Here is a 12,737-nt window from a genome sequence, read left to right as displayed (position 1 = left end):
CCATTCTTACTCTGTCCACAGTTAGCCAACTACAATGAGGAGTTAGTTACAAGGTCTTCTACTATATTTTCTTACTTCAGAACTCCACTACAGAATTATTGAAATTTTGATTTTCCCCTGCCTGACTGAGGTGTAGCTAACAACAACAACAACAAAAAAAGCAGAGCTGGAGCAATAGCACAGAAGGTAGGGCATTTGCTTTGCATGCAGATGAACCAGGTTCAATCTCCGGTATCCCATATGGTCCCCCGAGCCTGCCAGGAGTCATTCCTGAGAGCAGAACCAGGAGTAACCCGAGTGCTGCCAGGTGTGATACCAAAAATAAAAAGCATTTATTTAAAGAGTACAACATGCTGTTTTGATATGCCACTTTGAAATGGCACCACAATCAATAAAATTAACCTGTAACCTCACAGCGTTACTAGTTTTCATGTGTGTTAAAAATATTTATGATTCTCCTCACACAGAAAATGTCATGTATACAATTCAGGGTCAGAGAGATAGTTCAGTTGGCTGGGTGCTGGCCTTGCACAAGGCAGACCTGCATTCAAGCCCTGGTACCCCATATGGTTGGTTCATCAAGGGCCACCAGGAGCAATCCCTGGGCACCAATGGGTATGTTCCAAAGCAAAATAAAAAATAATAAATCCCTTATGATGGGTTTATCATTTTTAAGTTCACTACCCACTTCGGTAAGTTCACTCTTTACAAGTAGTTACAAGTATTTTGAATCCTCTATCAAACAGCCCGTTTTCATGGGAACCGCTGTCTCAGTGAATGTGCAAATGCCAAGAGGAGAAACATAATAAACAGTTGAAACTTGGAATTTGCCATGTCCTGTGCATCCTGCATGAAGCAGCACTTAGGGGTGTGCATGGGCATGTGGGCTACATGGTGAGTGCAGGCATCATGAAGCATGAGTTCAGAGTCTGGGCTCAAGAATAAGGGTTCTTGGTTTTCAAGGTTCATACATTCTACTGATCAGCATGACCGTGGTGGTTCACACCACAGTTCCCTTGTGGATAGAGGGAGGGGCACAAGTGGTCAATGAGAAACAACTAGCATGGCCACCAGTGCACATGGAAATAATGTCTGGCCCTCACTGGCAGTGAATGGCTCAGACACTAGTTTATGATGCAGGACTTCACTTTTATGTGGAATCTAAAAGGGTCAAATGAATAAAAATAGAGTAGTTGGTGGCTGCCATGGTCTGCAAAGGGAACACATTTCTTGTTGGAGGAAGGATAAAGTTTGGAAAACTCCTTGATGGAAAACTCACTGATGACCTTTCAGGGCCTACCAAGTAGCTGAGGTCTGGCAGGAGATAAAGAAACCCTCAGGGTCTCTTCCAGATGAGGGAGGCAAGCATGGGAGGCACCCACAGATCAAGAAGTTAGCTCTAAAGCCTAACAGAAGGTGAGACTGGGAGACCTCCCTGCTTGCCAGGTGCAGGACCTGGACATTCTCTCACATCTGAAACTCGAAGCCAAGGGAAACTTTGTGGTCTGTTTCTGCAGTTTGAATCACTGTGGAAAATTAATGGCTCTCACCCGGTGGCTTGGTATGCATAGTGTACTCCATGAAATATTAGTGCTTATTGAATGTATGAAATAGCAGGAATTACTCCAAAATTAATATTTGTTATACTTTGGATCAGTTCAAGATGTCCCATGAATGCTTGTACAGGAATTTATTCAAATTTATTCCATTTTGCTGTGTATGCCGATTTTTACTGATAAATTTACTTTGGCTACATGTAGTATAAAATAATTCACTTTAATTTGACATTACATTTTACTTCCATTTTTCACTAAATCAGATGTGTGTGTGTGTTTTAAAAGCTCTTCCTGTGTGATACAGATCATCACTCATCTGTAATGCTGTGTTAACCTCCTCTTTTCCACAAATTTCTCAACAATAGGCTTAGTAGTGTGGAAAATTGCAGAATACTACTGTCCATCCAGATGTAAGGTTCCTACTGGAGCACAGTATACTGTTTTCATATCAAGAGAATGATTTCTCTTCAAAACATACTTTCAGTCAATATATGAGTGAAGCACTCATACTTTTCATTAAAAAAAATAATCATTTTGGAGAACTGGTATATCTCAACTTCTTTTATTTTTTTTCCGAGCCACACCCGTTTGATGCTCAGGGGTTACTCCTGGCTAAGCGCTCAGAAATTGCCCCTGGCTTGGGGGGACCATATGGGACGCCGGGGGATTGAACCACGGTCCTTCCTTGGCTAGCGCTTACAAGGCAGACACCTTACCTCTAGCGCTACCTCGCCAGCCGCATCTCTACTTCTTATTCCACCTCCAAAGCAGCAGTATAAAGAAGGTGGTGCAGGAACTGTTAATCTCTCACATTTCATCCTGGACCAAATCTTACAAAGTCCTGAAGCTATACTAAAAGCCAAGGACCTCAAGTTTCTTCAGTTCAAACATGATGAAGCCCAAGGAGCATCCACAGCTAACCTCACTCCTCTTGTAACACAAGCTCCTGAGCTCTGTCCACACAAAACAGTATCAGAACTGCCTTTGGGTGAGAAAGCAATGAAGAGATTATTGTGGCATTTATCTCAATATTGTGATCTCTTAAGACTTTGTATCCTAGCGATCTTCATTATTTTATAATCATCGGGGAAAGGAGACACTACAGTTTAAAACGCGTCATTTATTCTAGATCAACAAATTGGCAAGCAGCTTTCAGAAAAGTCCTGATAAGGGGATGGTGGTGTGGAGAACTAACATCAAATCAGTGAGGAAACAGCTCTTCCTAGATTATCTACTGAAGATTCTGGCCTCTGTGGTGGCGGCTTTCAAAAAAAAAAAAAAATCCTCTCTCTTTCAGTACCTCTAGGGCAATGAGAAACCCTGGAGATACCCAGGTGGCAGAACACAGCAGCTGCAATACCCATGCAAAAACAGTGCTACAGCTCAGTCAGAGCTGCCAAGACAGCAGCCACAGCTCATCACCTGCAGCTTCAAGGGAAAGTGCCCATCTACTCTCATATGCTGTGAGAAGAAAACAATGGGTTGTATTAAGGACCGGAAGCATAGTATAGGGGTAAAGGAGCCTGTCTTGCACATGGCTGAACCTAGTTCAATCCCCAGCACTACATGTGGTTCCCCAACCACTGCAAAGAGTGACCTCTGAACACAGAGCCAGAAGAAAGCATCACTGAGCACTACTGGGTGTAACCCCCTCCCCCCCAAAACCAAAAATGTGTTGCTTTAAGTGACCAAGTTTGAAAGTAATTTATTGCATTTCATTGGACATTGATAATGAAGATTTTCATGTTCTTCATTGACCTTTCTTCAGATATCAAAATTTCTGTTATAAACATGGATTATTCTCATAAACAAGGGAAATCTAAAGGACTGTTATTTTGTTTCATCTAGTAAAAGATAATATGTGAGTGAGACTTCTTGCTCAAAGATGGAATATAATGTTGAGGATAGCAAGCTTCCTCTGATGTTTCTGAATTCCCGGCCTAAAAGCATCTCAGACAGGCTTGAGAAAGGGGTTATCCAGCATATGAAAACATGTAAACACAGATAATAGACATGGAAAGAGAGTCCCTGAGTTCTAAGATTCACATACTTCAAGTCTATCTACTCCAAGGCAGTTTCAAAACTACCCATTCAAGATACAACCCTCCTCACAAAGCATAGGAATAATTGCCCTTAGGGTTAGGTTAGGAAGAACTTTTATTCAAGAAGAAAACCCCACATGATTTAACAGAAACTTAAGTTGTGTAGGGTGGTTGTTGTTACAGTTGGGGATTTGTTTGGTGTAATTGCTCTTTGAGTAGATCATTTAGGGTCAGTTCAGTTAGCACAAATATTGAGAGGTTTTGTTGTTGTTGTTGTTGTTGTTGTTTGAGAATGTTTTAAATCCTCCCTCCCATGTAATGAGAGTTTTGCTGGGTAGAGGACTCTAAGTTGAAAGTTTCATTCAGTAATTTGAATATGTCATTCCACTCTTTTCTTGCCTAGATTGTTTCAAATGGAAGATCTGGTTTGATTCTTATGTTGTTTCCTTTATACTTGATTTTTTTTTCTCCCTACTACTTTAAAGATTCAATCTCTCTGGTTTTTGCCACTTGGATTAAGAAATGTCTTGGTGGGGCCGGCGAGGTGGCGCTAGAGGTAAGGTGTCTGCCTTGCAAGCGCTAGCCAAGGATCAGGACCACGGTTTGATCCTCCGGTGTCCCATATGGTCCCCCCAAGCCAGGGGCAATTTCTGAGCGCTCAGCCAGGAATAACCCCTGAGCACCAAATGGGTGTGGCCCGAAAAAACAAACCAAAAAAAAAAAAAAAAAAAAAAGAACTCATACTTTTTCGTCTAGCCTTGACTCCTGGATCCCAGACATAGAAACGACAGAGTTCTCCACAACAGCTCCAGGAACCAAATCCCCTCCAGGACATCCATAATGCTGCTCTGACAACAACATGCACCAGTATGACAACGAGGTAATGGAAACAACTTGATTTAAGAGCAAGTTGTCCTTCCTCACTAGCCAACGATAAGACAAAATCAGAAGACATGTCACTCTTTGATCTGTGCAAAAGCCAAGATCGCTATCTACAGATGACTGTTTATTACAACTAGGACTGGACAGTACAGATCCCGGGACCACCACCACCACCACCACCAACAACAACAACAACAAAAAGCTCTAGCCTAGCTTTTGGTCTATGATCTGTTCAACAAACAAGATCTCCAATTCCAGAGGTCTGACTGAAACAACTGCAACTGAATGGGTCTTTCGGAAACATAACAAAAAACTCAGGCTCCATCCTAGGAGCAGCATAATGACCCAAACCACCAACTACAGAAGATGGATTAAAATGACACTGATGCAGAACTGCTAGAACCACAAAGAAAGACTTCATCATAAGCTCCATTCCTTGAGATGTACAGATACTAAGATCTCTAGACACAGAGGTCTTATTTTACCATTCATGACGAAGTAGAAGTCTTCCATAAACCACAAAAGCACAGAGGGGAGAGTAAATGATCATGCAAGGAGTCGATAGGTAATCCCATGACAGTATACTTCAGGGGTGGAGAAACCCTGAATCTCCTAGGCCAAGGGAATTCCCTCTATAATATCCCCAATAACATAATATATTATTATTTATTATATATTATATATTAATTAAATTTTTTTCAGTTTTTGGGCCACACCCGGCATTGCTCAGGGGTCACTCCTGGCTGTCTGCTCAGAAATAGCTCCTGGCAGGCATGGGGGACCATATGGGACACCGGGATTTGAACCAACCACCTTTGGTCCTGGATCGGCTGCTTGCAAGGCAAACGCCGCTGTGCTATCTCTCCGGGCCCTATTTATTATTTTTTGACTTCTTTATTTTGGTGTAGATACTGAAGTTGATGTCTCCAATTTTATTTTATTTTATTTTATTTTTTCTTTCTCTTTCTTTTTGCACTCCGGTATGTTTTGGTTTCAGGACCGAGACTACTGTGTGGTGCTTGTCTTTATTGCTGTAGTGCTCACTGGATATTTAATTTGATATTTCTTTCTGTACTGTTGTGGTGTTTCAATTACCTTTTTCATGTCCTCTCTCAAACTGAGGTTGAAAGCCTCTAGAAGGACTCTGCCCATTTTCAGCTTATTTGATTTTTCTTTTTCTTTTATCTTTTTTACCCCATTCTATTGTTTTTCTTTCCTTCAAACAAAACCACAAAACTCGAATTATCTAGCTCCACCTCTCAAATAGAGGGGGAAACAAGGGAGGGTACCAGGACCAAATAGACAAAGAGGGGACCACCTACTCTAGCAGCCTGGGGGGTGATGGTGGTGGATATGGGTTGCAGGAAGGGAACGGGAATGGGGGAGGACAAATTTGGTGATGGGTATTCCCCTGATTCAATGTCAATATGTACCTAAAATACTACTGTGAAAGATATGTAAGCCAATATGATCAAAATAAAAATTAAAAAAAAAAAAAAGGAATGTCTTGGTGTTGCTCTGTATGGTCTAATCTGTTTGGCACCCTTTTTGCCTCTTGGATTTGTAGAGAAACCTCTTTCACAATGGTGGGGAAGTTCTCTGCTATTATCTCCCTCGCTACTTGTGCTTCCCCTTTCCCATTTTCTTCCCCTTCTGGAATTCTGTAATTTGGAGATTATTTCTCCTGTCTTTGTTCATTAAGTACCTTACATTTTCTTCCAGGTTTTTTTTTTTTTTTGGTTTTTCCTTTCCTTTTTGACTTCTTTAACCCAGCTGACTTGTAATTTGTCTTCAAGTTCTTCTATGCGATTTTACACATGAGTACTATTATGGCTTGCTAACATGCTTTTTGGTTCCCTCGGTTCCATTTGTATGGATTCTCTCATCTTCTGAAAGAGTTCTTCTTTGAACTGGTTGAATTGTTCATCTATAGGTAGCTTAATTTCACAGGCTAGTGACTCCTTGATTTCCATTGCTAAACCATTAAGTATTGATTTTAGGTATTCATCCTATAAGGGTCAAGTATTCAGGGCAGATTTGGAAATTTTCCAGGATTTCTCTCCGTATCCCACACAGTAGATGTCGTTCGCTTCCCCATTGATCTTTGCATTTAGTGGTTTGGACTGCTGAATTCTCAGGGTGTTGAAAGAAATGCTAATTCAATCTGCCAGGAAGTCTATGATATAAACTGGAAAGACTTTGTGCAAAGGTGGTTGCATGGTTCGAGAAAATAGGGAGGGAGAGATGGAGAGAGAGAGGAAGGGAGGAAGGAAGAATGGAAGGAAGGGAGGGAGGGAGGCAAGGAGGGAGAAAGGAAGAAAGGATGCTGTGAAATATCCAAAAAGACAGCCTTGCCTGCCTTTGGTGGAAGGGATTAAGATGTGAGGTTCCCTATTCCCTCCCCAGCACCAACCTCGCTGGCCCCAAAGGGCAGATGAACAGTGATGGCACTGGAACCCAGAAGGTTGGGAAGGAGGCCCTATTAGAACTTGGTGGAGGGGACTAGGACGGGAGCCTCCCTGCTCTCACCCAGACAGGGCCTGACAGTCCCCAGGGATCAAAGATTTAAGATACAAATCTTTACCTGGTAACAACTTTCTTAACTACCCATTGCTACTTCCAGGCCACAATTTGGATGTTATATCTAAGGTAAAAAATTAGTTAGCAGGTCAGTCAGTGTTCTTAGAGATGTCTCAAAACAAACATTCCTCTTATCTGACAGAGCAGCCTGATTAAAGCTACAGTGCTTTTTAAAAAGGACTATGAGAAAGTTGTTTTTATGTATCTCTTGATGCTGTTTCCTAGGTAAAGGAAATTCAATCAAGGCCATATTTGCCTGTATTAATTCTTATACTTGGAAATAAATACTCAAATATATATATATATACTTAGTACAGGAGAAGGGAGATTCATATTTAGGCCAAATAAATATTTGTAACTATGCTTGAGAAATATCACCCTCACTATCAGGGAAGTCTGATCAGCCATCTGTGCTGGGAGGGGGGTCTCTCAGCAGGCCTGCTGATAAGCTTCCTTTATTTTTTTTTTTAGTTAGCAACATTCTAAAGCAATAATGCCTCAGACAGGATTAACAAAATTAAATGTTTCTGGGCCTGGAGAGATAGCCCAGCGGTGTTTGCCTTGCAAACAGCCGATCCAGGACCTAAGGTGGTTGGTTCAAATCCCGGTGTCCCATATGGTCCCCCGTGCCTGCCAGGAGCTATTTCTGAGCAGACAGCCAGGAGTGACCCCTGAGCACCGCCGGGTGTGGCACAAATAAACCAAAAAAAAAAGAAAAAATTAAATGTTCCTTAAATACAAATCTTGTTCCTGTAGAAGTCCCAGAAAACAATCCCCCCTCCCAAAAGTAAGACACACACATTTTGAAGAAACCCTAATGTTTCATGCAGTGGTAGGCAAGATATAAAAACCATCTGAATTTACACATTTCTATACCATCATCAGAAAAAAAGTACTTTGTAGTCAATCTGTACATCCAAATGCAATTGGGAATCTACCTACATTACATTATTTAATGTATATCATTTATTACCCACCACCCACCTATTTTATTTTTAAATTTTCTTGTGTAAAACCTTCATTCAAAACCCAAAAAAGATGTAAGATTAACCTGAGGGGAGGAAACAATAATAATCACTTTAGACATTTACTTAAAATGTAGTTTATCTAAATCTCAATATGTTTAGTAGAAACAAATAACTTCTCATTCAACATTTTGCTTTCTAACTGTGCAGTACACTGTGCCATAGAGAGAGAGCACGTTTCTATCTTTAGATTGTATCTTCTTTGGATGGAATTAAGATCTAACTGAATAGGCTTATGATAAATAAAAGGGATGTTGGTCCAACCAAGATGACAGCAGATATTACATGCAGGATTTATTAATTTTTTGTTGGCTTTTTAAAAAAAATAAAAGGATGAAGTTGAATGGGTTGGGTAGGGATAAAGCAGGTCAAAAGAGAACCCATATTCAATTATATAAAAATGTTCCATAATAGGTGGATGATGGCAGTAAAAATAAGAGAAAAAAGTAATCTTTCTGGAACATCATTTTTCATTAACATAGAAACACTATGTGCCAGGAAGATTGCCATTTGTGTAATTTAGCATCCAAGTTTCCCTTAGTTTATTGGAACAAATGCTTTAAATAAACTATTTAAATAAACTATTTATGTCCTCTTCACTGAAGAGAGCTGGTCTATTTCATCTTTAATGAGCTAGTTTTGGGGAACATTAGGCATGTATTGTAGTAATGCCTACTGCATAAAATCCAAGCATTTGCTGTGAACAGTTGGTGAAAGCAGTCAGTAAGAATCTAGAAAATCAATAGAAATAGATGTTACTTTAAGTCATCCATGAAAGAGACCCACAAAGTACCCAGTGTTAAAGCCAAGATCTCTCCTTGCACTTTTTATGCTGTGCAAGTTCCTCCCCTATGTAAGAGAAATTGTTCCAGGTTTTCTTGGATCTCTAGTCAATTTTCACATTAGTATAGATTTTTCAGGCAAAGGTCCTTGTTCGTATGTAACCAATTGCTTCACACATTATCCTCAAGGCTGTGCTAAATGCCTCCATATATACAAAGTAAAATGAAGTTTGAAATAAGCCATACATCTTTGTTTAAAAAAAATAGTAGTAAAAGGAATACATGTAAACATAGATTGCAGTTGATGCAGCAGAGAGAAAACTTGTCCGTTGCCACCTATAATTCTCTGCATTTAGTAGAAAGTATGTACATAAATGATGGTCACACAGACAATCACAAATCACAGGATGCCCAGCACCAGCATCATGAAACCATAGACATGATAGGTTTTATATGCCCCAAAAGATGTGAAGATAAAACACATTTCAAGAAAGATTGAGCCAAATGGTAAAATTCCTTCCAGGCAAACAATGACAGCAGGCTCCATAAACCATTTTTCTCCAGCATGGGACAAGGCACCGCATTGACACGACAAGGAAAGTTGGGCTGACCTGACAGATTTCAGCCAAGTATTGTACCAATAAGATTTAGAGGAAGAATAACAAAAAAACAGATGCAACAAACAGCCACCATTGGACCAAAAGGAATGGCTCTAGAAGCATAGTAATAAATGGCTATAAAATCGATGAAGAAAACAGTACCACACACTGGGATAAGGAATGCCCCATAAACATCTGTTTTGTCCATCTCCTTCCTCCTTGTCTGGCATATAGACTTCCTCCAAAATAGTCATTCACTGGAGATGTAGCAGCTAGACAAATATGGCTGTACTAAGCAACAATAACGACAATAAGAGACACAGCAAAAATTTGACAACCAGAACCAATCAAAGGAGAAAATATCTGTGGGTGGCTTGATGATCTAAATATATCCCCATGCACTTGCTCCTATCCATACTCATCTCCTAATTCTCTATCCATGTCATCCATTTCCTCTTCTTTACTATGTCAGGCATAATCTTTTCTTAAAGTTCTCATTAATATCATTGAAACTAAGCCCACCAAGAAAATCACCATCATAAGGAGTTGAAAGTTGAAAACCAGTGAATCCTGTGTTGAAAAAAGGAAGGAGCAGCATTAGTGGTGAGCATAGCTGCCTTCCAAGCAGTTGACCCGGGTTCGATTCCGGCCAGCACAGTAACTAAGTATGGGGCTGGAGAGATGGTGCAAGCCATAAGGAGTCTGCCTTGCACACACTAGCCTAGGACAAACCACTTTTGGATCCCCTGGCATCCCATATAGTCCCCCAAGCCAGGAGTAATTTCTGAGCACATAGCCAGGAGTAACCCCTTAGTGTCACCGGGTGTGGCCCAAAAACCAAAAACCAAAAAAAATGGGGAAGGATTGAGATATTTGTCAAATCAATCTTCAAATTTTACATCTGACTTTTTCCATTTTACTGAATGACATCTAAATTTTTGTATTGGGAACTAGTTTAACTTTCCTTCAATAGTTAGGTTCACATCAACAATTCGATTTGCATTAAAAACCTATTTCAAGTTTTTTGTAAGTCCAAAGATAGTAATCTCCATTTTCATCTGCTTCACTAACAATACCCCATATTTCTATGTACATCTGGTACCAGTAGTCATTTTTGATAGCATACACAAATGCTTCTCTCTTTTCTTCAACTAAGTTCATTTCACAGTAGGCAGCTGGCATCCCATTGTTTTTGAATTTAATATTCAGACCACTAAATTCCAATTCCACTCCCTGAAGTGCTCACCGAAAGTTTCATGGTAACTGATACTTTTCTTTGATCCCCACACAGAATGGAAGTGGAAAGTATTTGTACGTCCCTTGGCTATTATAGTAAGGCCCAACAGTATTCATCCATAAGACAACTTCTTTTTATTCTTGATAGTGTGGTCGTTGCTCATCCGCCCATGCCTGGACAGAGACAGCAACAACAACACGGCAGCCGCAGCCACGCTGGAACCCCAGCCACGGCCTCATCCTCTGCGCTCCACTGGGTGGCCCACCGACTTCTCCACAGCAGCCACCAATTCATGCAGTTGCTGACACCACCTGCTCCTGAGCCTCCCCCGCCCCCGGCTGATAAGCTTCCTTTACACTGTGGTGGCAACACATCACTTTTCATTTTTTATGTATCTTTCTTATGACTATTATCAACTATTTTTGTAGTACCAGTGACGGACACCAGAGCCTCACCTAAGGCAAATATGTGCTCTGTCATAGCACACCCTTTTACTCTAGCTTTTTAAGTGTCTCTCCATACTAATTTATTCTAATAAGAGGACTTTATGTATTACACATGTTTTCAAGCAAGTGAATGTGCTTGATGGAGTTACAACATTCCCATTTAGGTAATACTTCTAAGTCACATCTTTACTTTGTATTTCTTGCTCTTTTCTTCTTTTTATTTTTTTATTTTTTATTTTTTTTTGGGGGGGCCACACTCAGCAATGCTCAGGGGTTACTCCTGGCTGTCTGCTCAGAAATAGCTCCTGGCAGGCACGGGGGACCATATGGGACACCGGAATTCGAACCAACCACCTTTGGTCCTGGATCGGCTGCTTGCAAGGCAAACGCCGCTATGCTATCTCTCCGGGCCCTCTTCTTTTGATTTTTATTAAGCCAAACATGGTTCCAAAAACTATCTACTGCCAGAAACTGAACCTGCGTGTCTTTATGTCTTTATGCTGCTCCAACACTTTACTCCATCTCTCTAGTCCTTTGCCTGATATTCCTTCTCTTTCTTTTTTCTGGGGGGAAGGGGTTTGCACATTCCTAAATGCAGAGCCAGGGGTAAGCCTGGTTATTTTGTTTATTTGAAAAGAAACAAGACAAAAAAATAAAAGGAAGAAATTTTAAAACATCTGGATGAATATTGAGTATATTATAATGAGTAAAGTAAGCCAAACATCAAGGACAAATTCTCTGTGATTCCATTTGTATGAGGTACACAGAGCAGTCAAATCTACAAAGAAAAGAAGTAGAACCATGGGTGTCAGAGGGCAGGGATATCACTTAATGGACAGACAGTTTCAGCCTGAATACATAGAAGGATTAGAAATAGTTAAAGTTACACAGCAACACATGTTGTTGGGACCGGGTTCTGAACAAGGAAGGGCGCCATTTTGTAAAGACCACATACCAGGCTTCTCAGGTTCTGCGCAGGAAAAGATGCCATTTTGTAAGAACCACATGGTGTAGGTCTCCACAAGCTTATTTCCATAGAGAATGCCCCAAGCTACCTGGCCATACCAGGTAGGCAGCCTATCAGGGACAGGGAGCAGTAGGAAGGTATCCCTAGACAATAGCCAATTCTAAAGATCATCAGAAACTTGGAATCGGAGCCAGAGCAATAGCACAGTGGTAGGGCATTTGCCTTGCACACAGCTGACCCAGGAAGGACCTGGGTTCAATCCCTGGCATCCCATGTGGTCCCCTGAGCCAGGATTGATTTCTGAGCACATAGCCAGGAGTAACCCCTGAGCATCATCAGATGTGGCCCCAAAACAAAAACAAAACAAAAAATAAAAGAGAAAAGGAAGAAAGTTGGAACCTCTCTATATACTTTGTCTATAAAATCTTCCTCATGACTTAGGGCCCGGCTGTCTGGCCAATGTAGGGGCCTTTTTGGCAGATGGATTAGTATTAAACTTTATTCCAGTTGAGTGATTTTGTCCATCAAGTCTAGACTCTAGCATTATATGCATATTTAATGTATTAAATACATTCAAAATATTCAATTATAATGTATTGTGTACTTAAAAATGGTTACTTA

General features: G+C 40.6%; 1 protein-coding gene and 1 pseudogene across 3 annotated transcripts in view; both read right to left on the bottom strand.

The window, feature by feature from the left end:
- TSPAN5 (tetraspanin 5) overlaps positions 1-12,737 on the bottom strand; it is a 206,086-nt gene that overhangs the window by 69,952 nt on the left and 123,397 nt on the right. The gene's annotated exons all lie outside the window — the stretch shown is intronic.
- LOC126025495 (transmembrane 9 superfamily member 3-like) lies at positions 8,972-10,843 on the bottom strand (annotated as a pseudogene).

This window comes from Suncus etruscus, chromosome 13 (genome assembly GCF_024139225.1).
Source record: "Suncus etruscus isolate mSunEtr1 chromosome 13, mSunEtr1.pri.cur, whole genome shotgun sequence".
Lineage (NCBI taxonomy): Eukaryota > Metazoa > Chordata > Mammalia > Eulipotyphla > Soricidae > Suncus > Suncus etruscus.
This window is presented reverse-complemented; position numbering and strand designations above follow the sequence as displayed.